Source organism: Musca autumnalis, unplaced genomic scaffold, assembly GCF_047663935.1.
Source record: "Musca autumnalis isolate F117 unplaced genomic scaffold, ASM4766393v1 scaffold_4, whole genome shotgun sequence".
NCBI classification, from domain to species: Eukaryota; Metazoa; Arthropoda; class Insecta; order Diptera; family Muscidae; genus Musca; species Musca autumnalis.
In genome coordinates this window covers 45910942-45930228 of record NW_027411977.1, presented here as the reverse complement: position 1 = coordinate 45930228, position 19287 = coordinate 45910942, and the positions used below count along the sequence as shown (strand labels likewise).

At 33.6% G+C, this 19287-nt stretch overlaps 1 long non-coding RNA gene across 1 annotated transcript in view; it reads right to left on the bottom strand.

The window, feature by feature from the left end:
* Positions 1-4529: 4529 nt before the first annotated feature.
* The window catches only part of LOC141404327 (uncharacterized), a 43911-nt gene continuing 29153 nt past the window's right edge, over positions 4530-19287 (bottom strand). The window contains exon 4 of the long non-coding RNA XR_012412991.1: positions 4530-5223. This is a non-coding gene — a long non-coding RNA (uncharacterized lncRNA). The remainder of the gene's footprint in view (positions 5224-19287) is intronic.

The window sequence follows — 19287 nt, the reverse complement described above, 5'->3', positions numbered from 1 at the left end:
AAAATGTATCTTACGACTACGCCAACGTCTACGCCTACGACAACGTCTACGTCACTTGAACGTCTACGACTACGCCAACCGTAATAAGGGTGAATACCATATCATGCACTTTGGCTACAATTTCTGTTGTTGTTGCTGTTTTTGGACGTCCACTATGTGGTTCATCTTCAATGCTTGTACGACCACGTTTAAATTCAGCAACCCAATTTTTTACTGTTGTATATCGTCACCATAAATGCCCGAAGACGTAACCCACAAAACCAAAACTTTACAGGAGAAGCAAAAAACGTTATAAAATTAAAAACTGTTTTATGGAATATTAATCTTATGAAGGCGAGTATATGGGATATTATCGATCATATACGAAGGGGAATTAGTAGTGAAACCAAAACCGCTGAAGTGCTTAGTTTTGAGAACCTTCATTACAACAAAATCTGCAATATTATCCCATTTTCCGAAATGCCATTCCTTGAATAGCATCATTGTTTTTGAACGTAGAAGCTTGAAATTTTGCCAGAGCATGTATTTTAGCTTTATGTATTAGATTACGTCAAAAAACGAATTTCGATTTTCATGTCGGTTACGTCTTCGGGCATTTATGGTGACGATATGAAGGAGCACTTTCAACTAACACATTCCCCATATCATTATGAATTTCTTGTCCCGATAAACCTTTTTTATTTAATGATAGCACGCATTTCTAATTTTTCCATTGTAAAAAAATTGCGGATGCGTCTTTTTTGAACACCTGTTTCTATATGAAGAAGTTGCCAGATCGAAACAAAATTTAACATGTGTTCATAACACAGATGGAAGTTTCCAAAACACTTAACTTTTTTCTGTTTATACCGCGCTTTTTGTGCTAGGCTAAGAAGTTTCCGAACTGCCCTCGTATATATACATATATATTTTTCATATTTTTTATACCCTCCACCATAGTACGGAGGGTATATTAAGTTTGTTTTTCCGTTTGTAACGCATTGAAATACTCATTTGCGACCCTATAAAGTATATATATTCTTGATCAGGGTAAAATTCTGAGTCGATCTGTGCACGTCCGTCCGTCCGTCTGTGGTAATCACTCTAGCATCCATCCATCCAAATGGAGATAGGATCTTTTGTTTGCAGGCAGGTCAAGTTCGATGATGGGCTATATCCGTCCACGTGTTGGTATAGCCCCCATATAACGGTACCCTCCGATTTACAGTATTTTGACGTTTTTAGCTACATTTTCAAACCGATTTAGCTATAATTTGACATTTAGGGTTCTTAAGTATCAATAAACTTATATAACAAAAGTTGTGGACATAGGTCCACGTTTTGGTATAGCCCCCATATAACGGTACCCCCGATTTACGGTATTTTGAAGTTTTTAACTACATTTTCAGACCGATTTAGCTATAATTTGAAATTTAGGGTTCTTAAGTGTCAATAAACTTACATAACAAAACTTGTGGACATAGGTCCACGTTTTGGTGTAGCCCCCATATAACGGTACCCCCCGATTTACGGTATTTTGAGGTTTTTAGCTACATTTTCAGACCGATTTAGATATAATTTGACATTTAGGTTCTTAAGTGCCAATAAACTTATATAAGAAAACTTGTGGACATAGGTCCACGTTTTGGTATAGCCCCCATATAACGGTATCCCCGATTTAGGGTATTTCGGCGTCTTTAGCTACATTTTCAGACCGATGTAGCTATAATTTGACATTTAGGGTTCTTAAGTGTCAATAAACTTATATAACAAAAGTTGTGGACATAGGTCCACGTTTTGGTATAGCCCCCTTATAACGGTACCCCCCCGATTTACGGTATTTTTGCAGTTTTTAGCTACATTTTTAGACCGATGTGGCTATAATTTGACATTTAGGGTTCTTAAATGTAAATAAACTTATATAAAAAAGTTGTGGACATAGGTCCACGTTTTGGTATAGCCCCCATATAACGGTACCCCCGATTTACGGCATTTTGACGTTTTTAGCTAAATTTTCAGACCGATTTAGCTATAAATTGACATTCAGGGTTCTTAAATGGAATAAACTTATACAACTAGTGGACATAGGTCCATGTTTTGGAATAGCCCCCATTAACGTTACCGCCTGATTTCAGGTTTGACGTTTTAAGTCACATTTCTATACCGAATTAGCTATAATTTGATATTTAGGGTTTTTAGTGATCAAAAAACTTATATTCGAAAAAATTATGAACATAGGTCCATATTTTGGTATAGCCCCAAAACAAACATCCCGATTTTCCGTACCTTAGCTTTATTTTTTGGACGAGCTTTCTGTAATTTGAAATTTAAAAGCCAACAAAAATTGTTCATTTAAGTTCATATTTTCGGATAGCCCACATACCTCCGAACTAGCTGATAATGAAGTTCCCACGTTATGTACCGATTTTCGGTATTTTGAGGATTCTAGCTGCAATTTTTAACCGAATTAGGAGTTATTTGACATTAAAGGCTCCCATCAAAAACTTTCAACATAAGTCCATGTTTTATTATAACCCCTATAAACCGAACTATAAAAATCGACATTTCTTAGTAATGATGAACCCATTTTGGCATAAACGAAACCAACAATGACGTCTAATGCCGGTTCTTCTATCAAATTTTCAAAAACATTGATATATAAATATTTCAATGTCTATTTGAAAAAATCGCATATCTCTTAAACCTGCACGAACTTGCAACTATTTTTTGGATTGCGCAAAGAAAAATATCCTACTTCTCAGAAAATGTGCGATTTATTCTGCAACTCACCAAAACTCATTTAAAAACCTCCAAAGATTATAAACAAAAAAAGTTGGTAGAATTTAAAAAAAAAAAACACATTTTTGGGGAACTTATGGTAACCAAACCCAATTAGACATTACAACTCTATAAACGCCAAATAATTAAAAATTAGTCAATAATTATAACAGCAAAAACTGTAGTCAACTAACTTACCATTTGTTTGTATCACTTAATTAACCCACTTAGCGCCGAGAATTTTTTTTGCGAGAAAACTTAAAATATTTATGAAATTTATATTTTTGAGACTTTTTAAGCATTATGATTAAATTTTTATCGCCTTTTTAAATTTTTCATCAAAAGTCGAAAATTACAAAAAAGTAGATTTTTTTAGGCCAATTGCGTGGAAATGCTTAGGTCAAATTAAGCTTTATAAGCGTGAAATGACAGAAATATTCGAAAAAACAGAGTTTTACGCCAATTTTTGCAACCATTTTTTGTGGGGTTTAAACGACCGGTGGCTTTATCTGGGTTAAACAAAGCTAAAAGCAATTTTTAAGGAAAATAAATATTGTAAAACAAAAGTGCAACTTTTACGTGCATTTCTAGTTGTTTCGCGGGGTAAATCGCAAAACTGAATATGAGTCATTTGTCACGGGATACATAGCAATGAAATTCAACAAGAATCTGTACTTTAGTTTTTGAGTAAAGTTCCACTAAAGTTCCCATATTTCGCACTGTGCGGCGTAGAATACAAAAATGTCTATATATAACCCTATCCAGAATTACGTTTTGTTGCATTTCCAAAGGCTGGAAACATTTATTTGCATATGAGACCTCGAATATTTTTTCGGAAGGACTACTATTAGCTATTTTCGTCAAAAATTCGGGAATAAATTGCCATAGTTAATCATATCTATTAAATTTTTCTTAAGTATTTCGAATGTTCGTCCGACATTATATTCATGCAAAATTTTTTAAAAAAATATCGTTATTTTTACATTTTTCTACAGTACACCATACATAAATAGACCAAATGAACAAAAATTAGTGAGACTTTGCTTAAAAAATCTTTAAATACCACAAACAAATAGTGTTTCTAGATATAGGAATACGAACTTTGCCACCCACATAGGCGCCATCTATACCTAAATGACGGAATAAATTCAAAAATAGTTTTGATATTTTTAAATCTTTCCTCTTCATAGTAATTCCCATCAATTGTTTCACATTTGCGTATTAAATATGTCTGTAATTAAAAACGATTTAATTCAGTTTTTAGGGACGTACGAATAGGAACTTTGCATAATGTATGTCGGTCCATCGCTTTAAGTTCCTCCTCCGAACAATTTTGAACATTGATACTAATCCACATTTTTGTTGGCAAGTTTAAATATCCACAAAGGGCCACAAAATTCTGAAAAGACCCTAGACACATTCGGTCTGATAGGCTGAGGGTATACCTCTGTCGGCAAAGCCGACTGATATATCAGTATACTTTTTTACTTGTTGGAAAATAAACTACCAACAATTCCCGGTCTTTTACAAGTTCTTTCGCAAATTTGCTGATTACCCCCCCTCCTCCACCCTCCTACCATTCGTTCAAACATAGTACTATACGAACTGTCCGTCCGCCGAGAGAACAACAATGATCGTAACTATAAATAACTCGCAACAGCCGAACTATTCCCGAATCAACAACAAATTGTATGCTGACAACATGGGACCAACAACGACTGTAATGAAGAATGTCTACAATTCTTAAAAACAATTAAAAACACACTTTATAATTTTTTTTAATGGGAACATTTATTGTTTAATTCAATTTAATAAAAATAATTCTTTAATCCAATTGATAATAATAAAAAAAATAATAATACTTCCGTAAAAATAAAACAAAATCCAACTTAAAATGCATATTTAACTTCATAACAATAATTTCATATCAAAAAATCAAAACTCGATTTATTTTTAGAATTGCATAGGCCGAATCACTCTACCAAGTTCGTCCAATACTCATGACTGTTGCATTTTAAACGAGCTACTTCCATCTTGTAAATCGTGACTTTTACTGTCGGCTTATTTAGAGGTAGTTTACTTTATCTATTAATGTCATATGACACGAAATAAAAACATTCCATATCTACCCACGCAGGCAATGTCGAGACGTAAATTTATTACATTTTTGCTGGTGTGGACACACAAAGTAAATGGCGTAAGGAAAATCCCCAATATTGCACATATTAGCGACTATATAATGATGAAAATTTTCATGTCATATGACATTTACATATAGTGTAAACTACCCCTTAGCTTCACGATTATGTATTGCACTCGTCGTCGATTCCTCTTCGGTTTCCGAATTTTAAGAGTCATCAGGTAATTAAAAGTTTGGGTCGCATTCCATCTCGTCTTTTTGTGATTTTCAACCGAAGTAGTAGAGTCGCATTCTACCTTCATTGTATTTTATTTTATTGTCTTGTCCTAGAGTGAGAGAATAACACAAAAATAGAAATTGCATAAAATTTACAAAATTACAATATTTAAAGATAAGTACAATTGTCGCTAATATAAAATATATATACATATATACAGTGGCTAGCTGCTGGTAATCAGAAAAATCGAAATATTTAGGTGTCTAGGACTGTGATGTAAATGAGAATTATATTCTTTTGTGGAGTATAATTCCAAGTAATATTGTAGTTAAGGAATATGTTTTGCCTTTGCTTGGTCGGCTGAGTTCACTCAGTGAGTAATATTATGTGCAGGATCTTTCGTCATAGGTTGAGTAGTAAAGGCAGTTGGGCATATTGTATCCCAGTAAAGAAAAAGAGCATAGTGTTATTAGAGGTTAGCACAGTTAGTCTTTGTTCTGAACTTTTGGAGAGGAATCTAACCAACTTCGGTCAGTTTATGAATGAATTTGTATTTTTATATTTAAGATTAATTTTTCAACATTTATTTTGTAAAGAATTACGACCAAAATCGTGGTGAATTCCGGATAAATGTTTTGAAGTACGTTTTAGAGAAGTTTGAGTATAAATGTCACAGCACTGAATGTAAAATTAATGAAATAAAAAATATATATTTATCCACGATGACGACCGCGATCTGTATGAAAGAGAACCTAATACATGTTCTAAAAAAACATAAGTATCAGAAAACAATATTTCTTAGTAAAGCCAAAATTATTTTTGAACTACAGTTCAATAAGCACTATTAGTCCTCACAAGTGTCAGGTAAACAACAATTGGTTTGCTGGGATATCACCACGTTACAATGTAACATATGCATATATATGTATGTATGTACGTATGCATATGCATACATATATGTATGTACAGTTTTTAATTCAGTCCGTCCGTTTTGTTATGATTCTAACGATAGACACATGTTGAAGAAGGCTTTTCGATAAGATTCTGGCCTAGGCAAAATTATGTGTAATAGGCATATGCTGTAACCATTTAACAAGTTAACTCATTGTTTATTTTTACAACAATTTAGTTTGTATGTTTTGTTTATAATAACAAAGAAAATTTAAACAATATTGATAGTTATTAAAATTGACATTTCCTATGGAATGTTGACAAGTTCTTAGCCTAAACGGTTTGACGTACGACCATGACTTGGGTTGTTTACGCTCAAAAAAGATTCTTGTCGACTTTTATAAAATTGTCACAGGTGAAGAATTATGGACCTTTGCGTATGAGCCCGAAACAAAACAGCAATCGACCGTGTGGGTGATCTTCGAAGACAAACTAAATCCAATGAAAGTTGTTGTTGTGGAAGAATCACATCGAAGCAAATGATAGCTTGTTTCTTTCGCAAAGCTGGTCATGTCGACTGTTCAGCTTGAGCAAAGCAGGACTGTCAATTCTGAGTGGTACACCACAATTTTTTTGTCTGGAGTCTTCGGAGAAATTCGAAAAACGATGTGGATTTATGTTTTGATGTAAGCCGCTTTTATGGTACCCCCGATTCACTGAATTTTTACTTGTTATCCCATATTGATTACCGGATTTAGCTATAATATGGTATTTTAGGGTCTCCGGGGGTAGAATTTTGATATAGCTCACATACAAATGCCAAGCTAAATTAGTTTTAATTTCAAGAAAGTCCCATATTTTAAAAGTGCAGTTATCAGAAGATTTGCAAATATTTGCAGCCCATATGTGGTTATTCCGTATCCAAAGAGTCCAATTTAATTCCCCAAAAAATAATCGAACCCAAGTTCGGCCAAGTTTATAATACCCTAGACAGACGGCAGCGTTAATTTGCATTAATAACTGTATTTAATTTTGGCCTGACAGACGACAGTTTCTGCATTTACGAAACAGCTGATTGCTTTTTTGTTGTTGTTTGCAATGTATTTTTTGTTTTCCTTGTGTCTCAGAGCATGAATATGCTCTCTCCTCCATATGAATATGGGCTCTCTTCTACGGCATTGCCATATTGAAATGCCTAAATGTCTTTTAAATGCAGCTCGATTTTGTACATTAAGAATGTGGATAATGCACGAATTAATTTGAATTAAGGCAGTTAATGCAAATTAACGCTGCCGTCTGTCTAGGGTATAAGTAAGATGCACTCTATGGAAAAACCGCGTAAACCCAATAAAACCCCAATAGAAATTATTATTTTTTTTTTAATTTATTGCTATACAAGTAAAAAAGTATCAGTCGGCTTTGCCGACAGAGATATACCCAGAGATATACCCTCAGCCTATGTGGAGTGAAAAACTTTTTTCCCAAAAAAATTTTTGGATTGTATTAAAGCTCACAAATTAGCGGGGCATATCGATATATAGGGCTTTTGTACCATAATTGCCTACGAAAAACATAATATCGCTATAAACAGGACCACTAAGAAAACCTTCGGTAAAAATTTCCAAAGGATCCTCGAACAGATCCTTAATCACACAAAAATATTGAACATTTGTGTGGGTGGTACCCCAAGGATTGGACCTATTGGTCCCACATTTGAACATAAACTAAGTTTGGACAAAATTTTTATAGACCCAAAGTTTGGACCAAATCGGTTGCTGCGTTTATGAGATATCGCGCGTACCATTTTAGAAAATATTTTCAAACTTTTGTGGGGGAGGTACCGGAAGTAGTGGACCTATAAGCACCACCTTCGAATTTAATCTAATATTCGAAGAAATATTACGATATCCAAAGTGTGGACGAACGCAGTATTCGGTTCTAGCTCTCCAACCACTACATATGGGGGTATAGGGGTTTTTTACACGTTTCGGGCTTTTTTTCTCAAGAAGTATGGACTTGCCCCTGAAAAAACTTTTACTGTCGTAATTGAGGCAGCGAAAGCAAGTTGCTTCAACAAAAATCAAATTGATTCGAGGGCAGGTCTTAAAGTGAATTTATCCGAAATTTTGTGTGGGAGGTACCCGAAGGAGTGGACAAATATAGTTCATATTCGGACCTGATCTATATCTGGTAGATATATTAGGCTGTGCAAAGTATGGACCAAATAGGTCACTCCCTTCACGAGTTATCGTGCGCACAATTTTTCCCAACATTTTTGAACTTTTTTGGGGGAGGTACCTGAAGGAGTGGATTGATATAGCTTATCATCGAACTTAAATTAAGTTTGGACAAAATATTACGAAGGCAAAAATTTGGACAGAATCGGAAGATCCGTTCGAGAGTTATCTTGCGCTCCAACCACCACACACGGTGTCATAGGGGTTTTTGCACCTTTAAGGCTTTTTTCTCAGGAAGTATGGACTTGCCCCTGATGAAATTGGTACCGTCGTATGGAGGGCAGTGAATGCAAATTGTTGCATCAAAAATCAAAGCGATTCGAGATCAGGTCCTAAACTGATCTTTTCCGAAATATTGTATGGGAGGTACCCAAATGAGAGGACCGATTGAGTCCATATTGGAACCTCATCTGAGTCTGGTATAAATTTTACGATGTGCAAAGAATGGACCAATTCGGTAACTCCCTTCAAGAGTTATCGTGCGTACAAATTTTCCGAACATTTTCGAACTTTTGTGGGGGAGGTACCGGAATGAGTGGACCGATATAACCCATCTTTGAAGTTAAACTAAGTTTGGACAAAATATTACGAAAGCCAAATTTTGGATCTAATCGGTTGATCCATTCGAGAGTTATCGTGCGCTCCAGCCAGACTGACAGACGGACGGACATGGTTAAATCAACTCCAAATTGTCCAATTGTCCATTTCGTCCAAACATACTTGGGGTCTAAAACCATTATTTTGATGAGGCACATTTTGCCCGTATGAAAGTGTATATGGCAAAAACCAAAAATCCTTTGCAATTCCATTTGAAAAAAATTAAAAAAAAAATTGTGAGCACATCTACAATTTTTGGCATAGAGGTTCATTCTGTTTTGTTTTTCAAAATAGTCAGGCTTAATCCCCTAGTCGTTGTTTTAATATTTTATTAAAACAACTTGAATTTATTAGTGGGAAAACATTGGCGATGTTTACCAAAGGGTAAGGCAGGGAAGACTATAGTTTCAAATAGATACGTGTGCAAAGAAACACTCTGATCGAGAATTTCTTTGGCACTACCTAAACTCGAGCAACTTCACTTGCAAACAAAACCAAATCTTTCCCACTGCTATGCGTTCTGGTTTCAAATCTGTTCGCGTTCACAAAATTGGACGATGCGCGCAAAAGTTATAGCGGTTTTTATTATCATATAAAGAATAAATATTTAAACATATCTTATTTGTTGTTATGAGAAAATGTATACATAAATCGTTAACTGCATTCCATATATATTCGTAGATGTTTAAATAGTTATTAAATTTATTATTATTTTCGCGGAAAATCAACAAATAATAAAGAAATTTTGAAGTAAATCCAAATTATCCTGTCCCAGAGTCCGTACAAACCCTCAAAAAATAAATTAAAAAATATATGCCGAATCTAGACAATGCGTAGAAAAATATGATACCAAATTGCATATTATAGCAACAACAAAAGATAGGTCACAAAAAGCTCGATTAATTAAATTAATTAAATCTCACAAATAATGGCCTTCGCCCCTAAAAAGGCAAAAACTTAAAAAGAAAAATATATTGTTGGAAAATATTGTTGCAAATATATTTTTTGGTTTGATTCGAAAAAAAATATTTGGGAGTTCTCCAACTATTTCGCTAAAATCCCATACAATAATTAATGTGTACTGCTAAAACTTCATCAAGAAATATGATTTACCATCGTGAAAGCTTATTTGCTTACTGTGATAACTTATAAGGATAGGACAATAAGAGTAATATTGAAATTACAATCATTAAAAAAATGTGTATATTAAAAAGCCTATTATTCGCGAATTACTTAAAATCAGTTGATGGGCATCCGTTATTGGATACAGCGAATCAATCTCTTTTAATATTTATGCATATTTCGATGTTTCACTCAACTGTCAAAGTGTGCCGCCAGTTGCATCACACAATGCAAAAAACTTTAAAGTGGGTAAAAATCGCGCAATTTGCATACGATTTTGATGCGCATCCAGTTTCAGTAGCACCCATCAAAAATACGTCTATATACACATATTTCAAGTAGATTCTTCAAGAACCGCGGATGTGCCTCCACATTCTATTTTTTGTAAAAAACCCATATTACTCGCGAATCTCTGTAATTTATGACACGCGTTTTCGCACATACTATAATCGCGTATAAAGGATTCCATTTATGTAAAAATGTTAAAGAAAATCGCGGTTTTACGCGGATTTGTCAAAATACATTTTTGCCGATTTTCGTATTTCTAAGGTATCTACATCCGCTGTTTTAGTGGATGGATTCGATCGCGGAATGGCTTATTAGATCCGTCGCGTAAAAAAACTTAATTCACGCGGGGTACAAAGGAACTTGAATGGCACTTGTAAATTTTAAACGCAAAAAATAGTTTTTTAAAAAAATACACGCATTAAATATTGGCCTTTAGACTCCAATTACTAGGATGCTGTAATTAGCACACTCATGAGATATGCATTAAACAACGTAAAATCACGAGTGCTATAATCCTATTGTGAGTTTGAAATATTATATTGTTGCGCGTCCGAATTATTAAAAAAAATCGAGAAACCCCAAAATTCCGGCTTCAAAATGTCAGCATCAATTTTGGGTGGATGCAGTGGATACAGCGAAAAATCATACACTAGTATCATGTTGCCCATGGACTATTCTGTGATTCTTTTTTTGGGCTTAGGTCTATGAAATTTAAGGTTAAGCCGGAAATCAGAAGGGAACATAAAAAACTTGTTGGCTTCAACCCACTTTTACCCATTTTTCTACATTGATGCCAACGCAGCTTCCATGAAAATTTATTTTAATGGTCGACATTATGGGATCCCTCCTAAAACATTTAATTTTAAAGAATTTCAGTCAGAATTCTGAAAGTCGGATCCATCGATTGTAAAACATTTTTGGCTTTTTTACCATATACATATATAATAGGCCGGGGCCATTTGAAAACCTTAATGGGCCCTCCGCGTTTCTGATGCCTGGTATTGTACTGAGCAAAAAAGTCCACTAGACCATAGGTCTGCGGTGAAAATCGAGCCTCACGATTTTGACTTTAACTAGTTTTTTATCCACATTTTTTGACATTTTGGAATATAGCAGCCAAACCATTGAGATTTTCGATCCAACACAAAGACAAAAATTGTAGCCAAGACAGTAATTAAGAATTCTCCGATACATCGCAAAAGCATTGGAATGCTTCTTCAGGCGGTTTTGGCCTTAAGAAGGTGCAAACTTTTTGGAAAATGTCAATAAATGGCACTGTGCTAAAAAAGTTGACCACGAAAAAATTCAAGCATTCTGATGCAAAATTCTATCGTGTTGGGATATATGGAGAACGAAAATGCCTTTAGTTCGTTTGGGTCACTTCGTTTTATTTTTTATAACGGTAAAACTAGTGAAGATCTGGGTTTCTTACATTTTTAAATTTAAACGGGCATATCTTATCTTTTTCACAACGGATTTCTATTGATCATTCTTCCTTTTAAAGGGGTGAACTATATATTCCAACCAAGCTATTATTTCTTAAATCGGTTAACAAATGGCTAAATTATAGTGGTTTAAGTCTGAAAACCCCCACAAAAAACTATAATTGAATTTCTCATAATTTTCAAAAATATAGTGTTTTTTTGTTTTGTTCAATATTTGTTTTGAAAATTGTGAGAAATTCAGTTATAGTTTTTTGTGGGGTTTTTCAGACTTAAACCACTATAATTTAGCCATTTGTTAACCGATTTAAAAAAATTATAATTTGTTCGAAAGATATAATTCACCCCTTTAAAAGAAAAAATGATCAATAGAAATCTGTTGTGAAAAAGAAGATACGCCCGTTTAAATTTGAAAAGGTTTGAATAACACTTTGTGTATTTTTTTAAATCATGGAAAATAAATCATATTCTAGAAGATCAAAAATAAGAAAACACGTGTCCCGGTGTTTTTCCCCATCACTTCCACTTTCGCGGGTATTGTGTCAGACTCATTCTTCTAAACCGCTAAGATTTTTAATTTTGGTTTTATATCTCGTCTATCACGACGCGGTGTGTTTAATTTCGTTCGTGCCGCGCAGTGTATATGTTCACTGCTAGCTAAATCCGGAGAATATGGAAATACAATCTATGCATTTTCGCTAAGTTTTCAGACTTTTTCGGAACGAAACTCTCTGAAAATGTGTCTGCGGAAATACAGACGAAATACAGATACGAGGCTTGTATCAAAAAAAGGAAATGACGTTTTTGTGATTCCCGTTTTCCGGGACAACTCAAACCCCTAGTTATGACCATAAACTGGTATATAGTGATATGTACTATATGGAGATATCACAATAAGCGCTAATGTAAACGTAGAGCTTTAACCGTACACACATAATGCTAAACATTGCTGATAGATGACAATGTTTAGCATTATGTCTGTACAGTTAAAGCTCTACACAAAACACAAATGTATAAATTTTTTCGGACCAAAATTTTCGTAAAAAATTACCCAAAACGGCCGAACATTTAAAATTCAAAGAGATCATATATGTACATACATGTTTTTTGAACATAGTTTATTTGACTTAAAAAATAGCTCAACATAACAAAGGGATTCAAGCATGTATTTAAAACAAAAGTACTTAAGTAGTTTAGGTGTATATTAAACAGTAGTATTAATAAAACTTGTATATATATCAGCGTTGCCGACTAAATTTTGGAGAAAATCGTCCAATCGTCAGCTCAACACGGAAAATCTGCAAAATTTGAAATGTAACAAAAATTGTAAAGAATTTGCTTAATTTGTACAAAAAGTACTAAAAGAGATAATTTAGGCGGAAAAACACATGGAAAAAAGTGTTGTCACGGCGTATTAGCTCATAACTAGACATCGGATTTTAGCATGTTTTTTATTTCTTATCCGATTGGACTCAAATTTTGGATCTAGGCGTTTTGAGGGTCAATATTTAAGGTCATATCAAAAATATGCAAAATATGCAAAAAATATGCTAAATATGCAAGTGTTTTTTTTTTGACAAAAATCGTCAATTAAATTTGGAAAATCATCAAAAAAGCATTCTAAATTAAGTTTTTTGACGTTTAACATAGTTTTTTGCAGATTATTATGTTATTGAGACTCTCCAGATATTCCGCCACAGCAATAAATCTAGACTAACAAGACTTAAATCAGTTTTCACAAGGTGAGAAAATGTCAAATAACCCAGCATTCCTATTACAACATAATTTGCTTCCTATACAAATGTAGATAGATAATGGAAAAATTTCAAAAACTCAATCAGAAATTTCGTTGATTTTGTGTGCAAATATGGTAATAGTTTCTAATCGGCCAAAATTGTCTAGCAGAAAAACCAAGGAGCTAGAGTTAGTCATCGCTATTTTTGTTTAGATAAAAGCGCAATTTTTTCTAGTTTTTGGAAAAAGGGTTCGTTTTTTAGTGCAAAATGAGAAAAAGTACTAAAGTACCATTTACGATTCCAGGTTCTGGAATATAACTATAATTAGAAGTATACGTTTTGAATATCCACATATTAGGTTTAAATATATTTTTTAGTTCTTTATTCTGTATATACAGACATAAATTGGCAATTTTTGTTCTTTGTGGTCAAAAAGCTTCTGTGGAAAAATGCTCTAACTGCCGCTCTAATATTGACGACATGGTTTTATTTTAATGCACTAAAATTACATAACTTTATAATATCGATCTATATTGTACTCATACAACCGCTTAATGCAGAATTGGAAAATGTTCACTCCTCGGTGAAAAGTAATGCATTATTGTTATACCCATCCACGATGAATAATAAGCAAAATGAAGAACGCCCAATGATTAGTGCAAAATGACATCACTAAGAAAAACCACACAATAGAGTGGTAGTGGTAAAATAAGTCAAAAACCTTGAAATTGTCTTTAAAATGGCAAAACCACTCACATATTTCTGCTAGAAAAGTATTTGGAATGCTAAAAAATATAGTTCATTCATTCCTGCTACAGGACAACAATTTTGATAACATAGTCGAAAAGTCATAACCCTTTTGTATACCCCTTTTTGTACTAATTATTACCAATGCTTCGAATTTTGGCAGTTGTTTAATGGAGAAGTTGGTAAAAAAATTGTTTCAGCAACATTTAGTAAAAATTATCGAGTACAAGGACAAACCTTTCATGACACATTAGTCTTGTTGCATAGGATATAAATAAATATATTAAGAAAAATATTCGCCGCAATATTGTCATTAAAGTTGCCAAATGCACTATACACCTAAAAGGCACAGATTTCAAGGAATATTTATTTACAAAACGATGAAATTCCACATCTGTCTCTAGGTTTGCTTACATCCTGATATAAACTATAAAAACGCCATATTTCTAGCACTACTTTCACAATCTGATTGGCTTTTTCTGGAACAAATACGGGCAATGCCAATAAAAATGTCCGGATTGTCGAGTAGAAAAATCTCACTATTTTTTACACGTAGAGCACTTTCGTTTAAGTGTTCGTTATTAGCAATTACAATTTAAAAAAGTATTATTATATAACTTCCACGAGTGATTTAATCATATAAAATAATTTATTTTCCTTACAATACGTTAATCCGAACAATTTGATAATTCGGACACCGCCGAAACCTGTGGTGTAGGGATTATCGCGAATGTACTGTATATATGGGAGCAATATCCAAATCTGAATCGATTCTTACCAAAATAGGGATCGCCCTAGGGCCAAAAAAATTCCCAATTTTTATGCGAAGTGGTCTATAAATGTGACCTGTGCTTTGCTTTCAAAAAGACATGGTGAGATGGATAAGTGCGAATCTATGCAGATCATCAAAAGAAACTGTGGGTCTATTTCGTTTCATTTTGCATGTTGCATGTTGGTATTAAAATATAGTTATCAGTGCAATCATGGATAAAAATTCCGTGCAGAATTTGTTTCCTTTCCCCAATTTCACAATTTTTTATTTTCGTATTTATGCCCAAAAACGGAACATTTTTGTCAATTCGACTAGAATACGCCATAATGAAGCGAATCTAGTAGTTTTCAACTTTTAACAAATATTGAGTTTAAAAGAATTTCACTTTTAAAATCATTTTCCGTGTGGAAAATTCAGAGGGAAATATTCTTGATGGCACCGTATATATTTTTTTGTAATATTATGTAATATTCAATATTTTCTTAGTCTTAATTTCTAGCTCATTTGTTATTCTGTCAGACAATTTTGGCCCAGCAGAAACTATCAACATATTTGGATACGAACATTTTGACATTTCCGATTGAGTTTTGTATTAGAAAGCAACTTATGTTGTAATAAGAAGGCTGGGTTATAGGAAATTTTCTAAGTCTTTTAGTCCAGATTTATTGCTGTGGCGGAATAATAATTAATAACATGATAATCTGCTAAGAAATCGACGTTTAACGGCAATAAACTTAATTTAGAACACTTTTTGATGACATTCCAAATTTAATTTTATGATTTTTGTCAAAAAAATCACCTGCATATTTTGCATATTTTTTGCATATTTTGTGCATATGCAAATATGCCAAAAATTAAAAAATATGAGCCTGTCATTGCATTCAGTTTTCTTCAAAACGAATTTTGGTCCAATCAGAATTTTCGTATCTTTATTAATAAAAAATATGTAAATATGCAAAATCCGATGTCTACTCATAACTTTCAAAGACTACGCTAAGCGTTTGTCATGGAAGCCATACAATGATTTAACAAATATTCAGCGTTATAAAAAAAAAACAAATTGCATTTGTAAGAGGAAAAGTTAGATGATAGCGAAGCCGCTCCACAGCCGATATGTCTGATGAGCCTCTACCAAAGCCGTTTCGAATCTTCGCCTTTCCTTTTTCACTTGCATCATTGGTCTTTAAGCTCGATTCTAAGGAGAAATGTCAATTAAAATTAATATTAAAAATGATCTTCGCCCTAATAGGCAAAATTTTCAAATAGAAATGTTTTTAATTAATGTTTTTCAGAATATTTAATGAGGGGAAAAAGGGGATAAATCATTATGTAGTTATAGTTCTGCAATAACAGTAAAATATGCATTATATTTGTTGTGTTCTAGAACTAAAAAGTTTTTACAATTTTAACCATTTTTCCAAATTTTTCCCAAAAATGCGTTTTTGTTCTACAAAAAGTTGCAAAACGTTAATTTCTCCTTAAACAAAAATGGCGCTGAAACTTTAAAACTATGTATTTATACCACCAAAAAGTTTCAAAATGTTTGCCGGCTTCTCTTAAAAAAAATGGCGCTAAATACTGTTCTCTTTAGAAACTTTTTGCACCATCAACTTTTACACTTTGACATTCACGCAGAGAAAAAATATTTTTCGCTTTTGTTGGAACAAAACTATTTGTTTTGGTTCCAAAAATGTATTTGTTTTGTTCAAACATTGTAATCCAAATCCAAAAATACCATCTTTTGTTCCAAACATAGAAAACAAAAACAACTTTCGAATTTCCGCAATATTGTAAAAATCGTTAACAATACCGATTGTAGGAACTATCATAATCTAATTTTGTTTACAAAAAGTATTGTCAACCCAGAAAACCAGCCCAGAAATTTTCGATTTGAGTGTATATACCCAGCAAACCAAATGTCTGATGTCCGACATGTCTGAACAATTTCGGAAGAAAAGTCGTTGAGATTTCGTTCCGATTTCTAAACGATTTTTCGGAGAGGAAATAGTTCAGATTTTGTACCGATTTCGGAAGGAATGTCGGAAAGAAATTTCCTTTCCGAATTTCCCAAGGATTTTCTTCAGATTTCGTAACGAAATCGGACCGAAATCGATCCGATGTCGCTCCGACATTTCGTTCCGAAATGATGTCAACCACTTCATACAACTTTCGTTAAGATATCGTTACAATTTCGGATCAGATATCGGACGTATCGTCCGAATTTTGTTCCGATTTCGTTACGATGTCGGTACGATTGGTTTGCTGGGTACTTCTCATATACACTTTTCACATAACTTTGGTATAAATGTCGCGTATAATATTGCAATCATTGATGAACACAATACATGGTTTGCTGCATTGGCCGACAACAAAGACAAACAAAAAGCCACAAGCACCCACCACAACATAAGGAATAAATAAACACCATAACAAACTCCGGTATAACACCAAACCTCAAAGCACAATGGAGATAGAAGAATGAAACAAAACAGAAACAAATAAAAACAAGAGTCTCATTGTTGGTATACATACACACAAAAACAAAGATAAAGGCATCATGTCATACAAACAAAACTCACCATAATTGTTTTTTTCAGCACAGCATCGAATAGCGAGAGAAGAGAAAAAATTGTCGAAGAAAAGAGAGAACTATTGTCCAGCTGACAAAAACTATTTTTGGATTTAACAAAACCCAATTGTTGGAATCACAATACAACATTTGGAATTTAACAATATCTTTACAATACATATTTTGCTCTTCGAATATTGTTGGATCAATCATATTTTTTTCTCTGCGTGTTTGCTCCAGTATTTTTATGTTTTTGCAATTTTTCAGTTACGGCACTTTTTTAAAAAATTTGTATATGCAACTCATCTTGGACAGTTCACTCTTCTGCAACTTTTATCGTTAAAAAGTACGGAACAGAGCTTTAAAAAAACAAGTAAAGAAAGTATCAGTCGGCTTTGCCGGCAGAGGTATGCTATCAGCCTGTGACATAATGAAAAGGAGCAACCCCAGTATGGGTTGTTTTTCCAAAACGTTATTATTGTACTGAGTATTGTGAGAACTATTCGAAATAAAGTTAAAAGCTTCCACGAACAGGTCTCAGGAGAGGTTCGGGAGGAACTGGCACGATATAGTCCATCTTCAACTGTGCCTTTGAGAGCCATAGTGGATGGCGATAGGGCTTTTACACGGTAATTCTCAGTCAGTATGGACTTTTCCCCGATAAAAATTATATTGCGTAAAATGAGTCGCGAGGACTACCCTAATGTAAAAATTTGAAAACGGCCCTAGACATGTCCCTTAACTGCACATTTGCGAAAAATTTCATTGTTGGAGGTACTCGAAGAAGCAGACCGATATGGTCCATTCTCGAACTTGAAAGTTTGGACAAAATATTACGAGAACCAAATTTTGGACCAAACCTGTTGATCCGTTCCGGAGTTATCGTGCGTTCCAGCCAGACAGAGTGACGGACTCGACTGCAAATTGTCGACTTCAAATTGTCTGAAATGCATTTCGTACAAACATACTTGGTGTTATTTCTAGATTTATTGTAATAACCATTAAAGTTTTTATTTAATTTACTTTAAAAAAGATTTTAATCAAGATTAAATTGACCATATTACAAGACAATTCAATGCCTTCTGTATGTAATTTGCGCCCCCAAATATAGTTTTATTTTTTCTAAAACATATCTCAGATACCCAGAGACATTCGCCAAAATAGTAAAATGAATAAATTTTGCTGCTAATTCCATAAATTGTACGTTAATACTCATATTTCCTTGGGGCGTACGTAAACTTTTGTAACTATGTATCATTTTTTTGTTTTTGAAAAATTTACCGTTATTTATATTATGGAATATACTTTTGTTATATTAAATACTGTTTATTAGTGAGAAGAAATAAAACTGCGTACTTGGAATTTCATAAGTATCATTACTTATCCTAAATCCAGAGATTTATGGGGCATACGTATACTTTTGTAAGACTGTGTAAATAGGGTAAACGTGAACTTTCTGTTTGAAATTCCTTGTTAAGGTTGTTTATTATAGGTAAAATTTATGTCAAAAAATACCAAATATTTTGTGAGGAGGCATTTCACAATACTCTTGAAACTCCTTCAGTTGGCGTACACGCTTGGGACTACGTGCGAAAAGCGTGTAAATGTTTCGACATACAATTTCAATGTCCTAAGTCTATGGAAATTTCTTTGGAGCGTAACTAGAACAGTGATGTAGGACATGAAAGGAACAGTTTATATAAAAAAATTTAACTTCTTTGTCAAACGACGTCTTAAGTCCTCTAATATCGCGAGATATATCTGTTCCTTAT